Genomic DNA, 9,183 nt, shown 5'->3' on the forward strand with positions numbered 1-9,183 from the left:
TGGACACCTGCTTCTCGGGACTCCTACCTGGCATGCCTTCTCTTCCCATCTCGCCTTCAACACGTTCCCGTCTCTGTTTCTCCACCGCAAGCTTCCCCTGTTGCCCTTTCGTGGCTCTGATCTGAATCTGTGATTGTTTTGTTTGTATTTGAGTGTTGGCGGTCTGCCTCTCCCTCCGGACTGGGAAATCCCTGCAGGCAGGCTGTTGTCAAGGACCCCTGTAGAGAGTTTGCTGATGTGGCCCAGTGACGGGCACATGATTGATACTGTACAGATACATGTGAAATGAATGTTCATTAAATGGTGGGGAAATTGGGCAAGCCTTAAACATATAAAAATGCTTTGAAAAACGCCAAATAAGTCCACTTTTCAGAAGTGCCTGCTTATGGCTTGATGTCCTGTCCAGGGCTGGTCCCTGGGGCCTCTCTCCATAGCTGTTGGGAGCCCCTGCCCAGTCCGCGCACAGGCAAGCGGACGCCGAGGCATCCTGGCTGCTGGGTGCAAGTCCCTAAGTTCAGCGCGATGAGCCATCATCTCACGGGACTGGGCACTGTAGTAACGTTACTCCTTGAAAAGCACCTCACTGGGATAAATACCAAACAGGATGTTTATCTTCAAAGTGAGAAATGTATGAAGCGGTGTAATTAAACCAGCAGGGGTGGGGACGGAGGGCTAGCTCCGAACGGTTTCTTTGAAGATGAAAGTCATTAGATTTCAATGAAAATCTGGGAGGCAACATCCCACCAACACAAGAATATTTAACCTACATCCTAGAGCGGGGCAAGCAATTGATAATGTGATTGATAATAACTTGATTGCAGTAATTGTGAAGGGGAATTTGAAAATGGTGAGATTAGCAGGAAGCAGGCAATGAGTTGATGGTATCTTTGTTGAGCCAAATTTTCTTAGAATGTTGAAGTGTCTCCCATTCTTTTTTTTTTTTTGGCCAGGAAAATGCTGAAATTCCTTTGTGAGTAGGCAAGCCAGGAGCCAGAGAGTCATAGAATCCCCAAACAAACCATCCAGAGAGAACATAGCCTCTTGGTAGACCTCTGTGATATTGGGGATACCCAAGCACCTGGTAAATAATTTTGCCATGCCAAGCACTGAGTTTTCACCGTGGCAGCAGACTCTGTCAGCACTGCCCAACCCTGCAGTGGATTGCTCAGTGCACGCCACCAGCTTCCCGCTCGTGTGCCTCTTGGCCTGCCCAGCAGACTTTCGCAGCTGAGCACCGGGTAGACCAGAAGTGCCAAAGAGTCCCCGCCCCTGGGAGCAGCTCTCTACCAATGACAAACGGGAGTCAGGGGGTAACTTCTCAGCTTCCTCGGCTCTCAGGTGGAACAGCTGTGAGGGGTGCTCCGTGCAGTCTCTCGGGAGTCCCCAGGAGCGTGCGTGGCCCCGGTGGTCACCTGCTCATCCATATGCCGTGAATTGCCTTCCTCACTCTCTTATGCTTGTTTCCTGAGATTATATTAAAAATACATGACCTGCAACAGAATCTTTGACTTAGGGTCTGCTTCGGGGGGAACCCAACGTAAGATAGCCACTGAGTGTTTTCTGGGGTGAAATATGAAGTATTGACAACTGGTTGCATGTGTGTGCATGTGTGTGCGTGTGTGTGTGTGTGTGTACGTGCACGTGTATATGCGTGTGGCAGGGGAAGGCAGTCAGGCAGCCGAAAGTCACCCTCAGATGTTCAGCTGGAACATTGTCCAATCAGAAATGATGCCAACCACAGGGCCAGGCCTTACCCCAACTTACTGCATCACTCGTGTGTGTGTGTGTGTGTGTGTGTGTGTGTGTGTGTGTGTAAGTGACCCCTGGCCTGCATCGTTGGGGGGCCAGGAAGTGCAGACACAGTCAGTGGTAGGGCATCGTGGAGGGACTCAGGGGCTCAGGGCAGTGATAATGGGCAAAACAGTACAGAATTATTTCAATATTTTATCTGACCAAGCTACACCTGTGATTACTAACGGTATATCAACTTGGAACATATTTGGAATTTATAAAATTTATCCTAATAGCTTTAGAGATCAGAGAAGTAATGTGAGGGAGCGAAGCAGGCCAAATGTGAGAAAAATCATGCAACCACAGGGATCTGTAATTTCCCTTCCGATAGGCAGGGGTAGAGAGGAATCTTTGAGTTAAAAAACAAAAAAACAAAAAAAAACCCCAAAAAACCAAAAACCTCTACAGCACGAGCATGAGGACAAATGGCAACAGCGGCAGGGGTGTCGGGAGCTAACCGCATGGCCAGGATAGAAACAGGTGCACGTGCCCTGTTTAAAGGAGCAGCCACATCTCACTCCAGCCATTCCCTGGTGACATGTGGGTCCCAAGAGACTGAGAACATTTGGATTCTTATGTGACATGCTTCAGTTCAAATAATTTAAAGCCACCACGTGGGCCAAATGAAATCTATGTGCGGGCTGGGTGCCACGAGCAGGCTGCCAGTTAGCAACCCCGTCCTAAAGATGGGGTTATAATTCAAAGTTGCGTCTAAGTGACTGGCTGCTCTGGTTGGGTGGTTTGGCTGACCTTGACTTCGATGCTCCTGCCGCTGACCTTCCTAAGTTCTCTTCATCCGATCCCTTGCACTTTTTTCTGTGTGGCCATACTGAATGCAAAGGGCTGGAGCCTGCTTTTCCTGGGTGATCTGTTCACGCCCGGGCCGCTGCAGGCTCACTGTGCACTGTGGGTGTTGTGTCCGGGAGGCGTGAGTAGACACTTCCTGAAAACAGTGATGCTGAGGGTGGAGGGAATGAGGAAGGGGCTCGGCCCACGGTTGAGGGAGCCATGGCTTTAACTTGGAGAGGACTCTGTGTGTGTGTGTGTGCGTGTGTGTATGTGTGTGCACGTGTATGCATGTGGCAGGGGAAGGCAGCCAGTTGAAAGTAACTCTCGAATGTCTGAAAGAAGAAGAGGGGCGTGCCTGGGGGGGCTCAGTCGGTTACACGTCGGACCCTTGATTTCGGCTCAGGTCATGATCTCAGGGTTGTGGGATCGAGCCCCATGTCAGACTCCATGCTGGACATGGAACCTGGTTAAGATTCTCTCTCTCCCTCTCCCTTTGCCCCTGCCCCCTGTTTTCTCTCTCTGTCTCTCTCTCTCCCCTTCTCTAGAAAGAAAGAGAGAAAGAAAGAAAGAAAGAAAGAAAGAAAGAAAGAAAGAAAAAGAAAAAAGAAAAGAAAAAAGAAAAGAAAAAGAAAAGGGAAAGAAAAGGAAAAGAAAAAGAAAAGAAAAAAGAAAAAGAAAAGAAAAGAGGGTAAAACCCCAAATTAAGACCTTCAGTTGCAGAACATGCCACTTCGTTTTAAATATGTCTCCCTCTGCGCTAGTCCAGACTCTCACAGTTGTAAGTGACAGATTTGCAACTCAAGTTGACTTAAGCAGTAAAGGGAGTTTATTGGCTAATGTAACTACAGGGGCACATGGGCTTCAGGAATGGCTGGATACAAGTGTTCCACGGTATTCATAGTCTCTCTCTCTCTCCCTCGGTCCCTTCATTTCTCTTCTCTGTTTTCCTCTTTTCCAGCTTCAGTTTTTGGCAGGCCCTCCTCTTGAGGTGATAAAATGGCTTTTTGGTAACCCTGGACACTTTTCCCCTCAAGCTTCCTCTCTTCCCTAATGGCTCCCGGAAGTCCCAGAAGTGAATTCACCCATAGAGCGATCCCCGGGGCTGGAGGAATAGAGAGCGTGGGGCAGGTGCCCACCCACGGGACTTGAGGGAGTGGGCTTAGCCCCCCCCATCTACATGGGGTGAGAAGGGGCATGGGTGGGTGGATTTGAGGGGAAAACCGCGATGGCATGGCTGACAGGTTGGCAGAAACCCCACGAATCCCCTACAGCTATCACAAAAGTGATGCGACATTAGAGAAAACTTGGAAAAGGAGAAACAGGCATATTCACCTCTCTCCTTACTATTGGAATTCAATGATGGAAAATGTTTTACATTGAATTCTGCCCACACTTTCTCCCTTTTGTAGGGCATTTTAAGCTTCTGTGCGAGCCCAGTGACATACATAACTGACTTGATCGTGCTCACCATTTCACGATGTGTACGCGTCTCACGTCACCACATTGCACACCTTAAATACACACAATTTTATTTGTCAATTATACCTCCGTGAAGCTGGGGGAAAATACCCACAGGGACATACATGCGATATCTTGCTTTTTAAAAAATTTCTGAATTTATTTTTTAAATTCCAGTATAGTTAACATGCAGAGTTATATTAGTTTCAGGTGTACAATAGAGTGACCCAACGGTTCCACACATCACCCTGTGCTCTTGGCAAGTGCCCTCCTTCCTCCCCATCGCCTGCTTCCCCGCTCCCCCCACCGCGCTCCCCTCTGGCAACCATCAAGTTGTTCTCTAGAGTTAAAAGTCTGGTTTTTGTTGTTGTTGTCTCTTTTTTCTTTTGATCGTTTGTTTTGTTTCTTTAATTCCACAAATGAGTGAAGTCATACAGTATTTGTCTCACTGACTGACATCTTGCTTTTTCAAAATTTAACACTATTTTGCAAGTTTTCCCTCCAGGTTGCTAAAGATGCCCCGGGGACACGATTCTTAATGACTGTGTAAGAATAAAGACCTTCCAGCAGCTGGAACTGTGGCCCACGAGGAGGTAGTGACCTGCACTGGAAGGATGCCACCAGGTTCTGCACAGACACCTGTCCCGGGGGCAAGGACGGGAGTCCTATTGTGGGTGTTCCGAGGATTTGGTGATATCAGTGGCTTCCTCTCTTGTCACCATGGAGGGCTTGGAGAAGGGCTTTGGCTGCACTGGGGCAGCTCCAGCTCCAGTCCCTGCCCTCCCTCCAGAGTCTGAACCTTGAGACCCGGCAGGTGCCACATGTATGCAGGGCCCGGAGGTTGTAAATCACCCTGGAGAGCCGCCAACTCTTGAGAATGTCACCGCCGGGAGGCCTCCAGGCCACCTGCTCCAGCCCTTGACCGAACGGGGACTCCAAGACTTGTGGCAATGTCTTTACTCCTTAGGAAAACAGAACACCTACCACCAGACAATTTGGAGACTTTTGGCCTAAATTCCGAGGCAGCTGTTTTGACAGCCTGGTGATTTGCTGGCCAAGTGTCTCGATCTACCTTGCAATTTGGGGGGCTGGAATGAACCTCAAAAGGTCACCCGGTCCAAGAGTGACAAAGTTCATCTTGTGCGTTAATTCTGATTAGATGCCTGGAGTGCAGTGTTAAGAAGGATTCTGAGGTTGCATTCTGGTTCAGGGGGAATTCAAGGTGTGATTGATTAGTAATGTCTACCATGATCTTGCGATCCCACAGTGATAGTATGCATCTTAAGGGCTCGGCATTCTTGGTATGGCTCAAACTCTCTTTTCCCTTACACCAAGTCATTGCTCAGACCTCTGCTCCATTGCCTCTAGACTCTTCATCCATCCATTCCTTTACTGACACCATTTTTCAAGTGTAACATGTGCTAAGGATACAACAGGAGGAAGGCAGAATACCCATCCTCAAGCAATTCAAAGGTCCTGCCTGGCCTTTCGAGAATCTCCACATTAGAGATTCGCTCTGCTTTGGGCATTCATTTGGGTGCCATGGCCACATTTTGGCCACGTTTTGGCCACATACTCTTGTACTGATATTCACTTAATATTATTCTCAAAGTTGGCTTTCTTTTTAACTTCCCTTTTTCATGTATACTTTTAAAAAAGAAGTTTCCTAGGGGTGCCTGGGTGGCTCAGTCGGTTAAGCATCCAATTCTTGATTTCAGCTCAGGTCACAATATCAAGGTCATGCTCAGCACGGAGTCTGCTTAAGGGTTCTCTCCCTCTCCCAACTCATGCTCTCTCTCTAAAATAAATAAATCTTTAAAAAAAATTTTTTTTAAATGAAAAAGAAGTTTCCTATAGTTACCTTAAAAGAAGAAATCTTGGTCCCTCGCATTAAGTACCAGTAACGGTAGAAAACATTACATAACTGTAAAGGTAAAAAATATTAGACTACAGCTTCAGATTTTAAAAATAAGACTTTAGTATAACAAGTGCATCGCTGGAAAGAAGGAAGCAAGCACTCACCCGTTCGCATAGCGATGCGACAAATTTTCTTTTATACGGTTAAATCCAACACGCCTTGGGGCCGGCAGGGTGGAGAAAGCCGCCAGCACGTCAGGCAGCGCGGATGAGGTCCTGCGAAACTCGTGTGTTATGAGACGATACATTAGTAACTTTCCAAGAGCCCATCTGAGAGGGCCCCACGAGCACAGGAGGGTCCGTCCTTTCATGGGACTGGACCTTTCTTTCTCTGGGTGCCAACAAGTGGTGCTGTCTTAGGACCTAGGGTCTGATTTCTTCGTCCTAATCCTAGCCAGTGCCCCGTCCCCCGGCATGGGAGAGTCGTACTGTCTTCGGTAGAGGGTGTGTGCGGACCTGGGTGGTTCTGGTCGGCTATGCCCGACCGGCCGCTCTGCCTGGGCGCCACGCTAGCATGAACTTGGAGACATCACCCACGGCCTCCATCAGCCTGTCGCCCTCTCTGGCACCTGAAAGTCGGGGAGATCCTCCCCCACGCCCAGCAAGGCAGGTGGGCAGATGCAGGAACACCTGGACTTTTATAGGAGCCGGGTCGCCCGGGGCCACGCTCTCCTCCCCAGGCCCTGTCCCCTTGCCTGCTGTTTCATTTTTGGTGGATTATCACAGGAACCCAGTCTCAAAGTTAATTTTCTTAATGAATTGTAAACAAGCAAGCCAGTACGGAAAATGCTAACGATCCCCCTTTGAAATTCTAAACATGTCCGGTCCCAGTTTACAGGCAATTCTCTGAAGAGGTTAGGGGTTGTGGCTGTCACTGTCTTATTGGGGCGGTGGGGTGCGGAGGGTGCTCTGCCCTGCACGGCCATAGACGGCCCTGCGACACCAGCCAAGCCCCAGCTTCCAGAGCCCTGCTCGGGGCCTGGCAGGGGTCGGACATGCAAGCCCACATGGCAGAATTGTTGCACTGGTCTGCGTGGTCTGCCCCCCCCCCCCCGCACATCCCACCCCACCGTGCGCCACCCCAATTTTGTCAGAAGTCCTTTCTTTCCTAGCGGCTTGTGAAGTCAGGGGTTGGGATGGCTTTGATTTGGAGTCTGTCCTTAATCTGAATTTGGGCAGGTCGTTTTCTTGCTGCAAGCTTCAGTTTCCCTATCTGTACAATGGATTCGCCCAGGGGTTGCAAACTCAACAGCCAAAGAGCTGGGCGGGTGACACAAAGTGCTGAGCGGAGAGACGGGGCTGCAGCCACGTGAGCAGGTGTGGACCCTGTGCCTCCCACAACAGCTGGAGGCCGGGCGCCGTGTGGCCAGCCGGCCCAGTGCGGCTTGTCCTGAATTCTTTTAAAGAGAAACCAGGATTTTAATGCAAAAGCTCCCCATTTAAAAGTAGTGACAACTGGTTTGTAAAGATTTAAACGCTGCCTGGCTGTGGTCTGGATGCTGCCTCCAGACCTCTAGGTTGAGCCCCTGGCTCTGCAGCCCGGCCCGTGAGACGTCTCAGGGCTCATTCAAGAGCCGGGGGCCTCATTCTGCTCCCTGACCCCAGCTCCCCAGCTCCCTGCCTCCTGCTCTGGAGTGCTGTGCCCATCATGGTCAGTAGGGCTGATCTCAGATAGGTGGTCACTCCTCCCCGTCCTCCTGAACTCACCTGTGGTCCTGTGACTTCCTTTGGCCAATAAAATGGAGGCTGATACAATACATGGGCAGAAGCCCCGAGCACCAGCGCAAGCTAGCCCTGGCTCATTTTCTCTGCCACAGGGACTGGCTCCCGGAGGACACCAAGGCAGAGCAGAGCTCTCTGCTCGGGGTGCAGAGTGGGTGAGAATTCACGCGTCCTTGTTACTGCAGCATAACTTAGCTGATCCTGTTACTGGTGCCCTTTTGCCTGCAGTCAGTGGGTTACTGGTCAGTCTTCTAGAGCCCAGAGAGACTGCGACGGCATAGAAGAGGGAGCCTGCTGTGTCTGCAGTGCAAAGCACAGGGTCTGGCACATAGTAGTTGCTCAATAAATATTTGTTCCATGGATGAATGCATCGGCACATAGGAGGGTTTCAGGCACCCGGGCGGGTGGCCAGGGAGCCCAAGAAAGACTGCAGTCGATTGTCGTGTTTGGTGAAGGCTGGCCGGATCCCTGAATGGTCTTTCCTTGGTTACAAGCGGCTCCCAAAGTTCTAGGGACAAACAGATCCTGATTTCAGACTTCATGTCCTTAAACCCCACCCTACGGGAAAACCGGGAAGTCCTCGAATGTGGCTCTGGGGCAGCTCTGCTCTTTGGAAGCCATGAGGCTTTGGGTAAGACCCTTCTGGTCTCCGCTTCCTCATCATAAGGCAAACTCATTCAGGTGCTGCCTTCACACTGTTCCTGTACGTATGCGTCACCTTCGTGCTGATTTTCTTAATGCTTTCCTCCTTCTTAACTTACATACTTTATCTTCAGCCTCAGCAATATTCCTAAATCCATATTAAAATAACTATAGCTGGGCAAGACTTTCTCATCATTCTGGAATCCTCCATCTCCCTTTATACCGCATTCAGTTTCAAAGTTCTGTCAACTCCGCTTCAAAGACACGTCCCTGCGCTCCCCCTGCAGCCCCTCTTCTTCCAGCTCCTCGGTGCACCCCAACGGCAGCCACCCTGGCCTTCTTCCTGAGATGCTAGCTAGCCAAGCGCTGTCCTGCTGTCCCCTCTTTGCCCAGACCGTTCTTCTCTCCACCTGTGCGTGACACCTGTTCCCGGATTTTCTCGGACTGGGATCCTTGTTCTTATTTCGGCCTCAGAGAACATGTCTTTTGGTCTCTCTCATTGCCCTGTTTTATTTTCTGATTGTCTTTATTACCACCTGCTATTTTCTTGTCCATGTACAGCCATTATCTCCTTCCGCGAGATCGGGGTTTCTCACCGTCTGCTCTATTGACGTTTGGGGCAGATCATTCTTGGCTGTGGGAGACTGTCCTGTGCACAGCAGGACTTTTAGCAACGCCCCTGGCCTCCAGCCACGAGATGTCAGGAGCACCCTCTCCCCAGGCGTGACAACCAAAACTGTCCCAGGCGAGGGCGTGGGCAAAATCACCCCCCCACCCCCGCAGTTGTTGAGACCCGCTACTGGCAAAGCTGAGCGTCCTAAGAATAAGGCATTTCCCCTCGGCGCTCATCTCGCACCCAGCAAT

Source organism: Ursus americanus, chromosome 21 (assembly GCF_024610735.1).
Source record: "Ursus americanus isolate L20-20 chromosome 21, mUrsAme1.1.p, whole genome shotgun sequence".
Lineage (NCBI taxonomy): Eukaryota > Metazoa > Chordata > Mammalia > Carnivora > Ursidae > Ursus > Ursus americanus.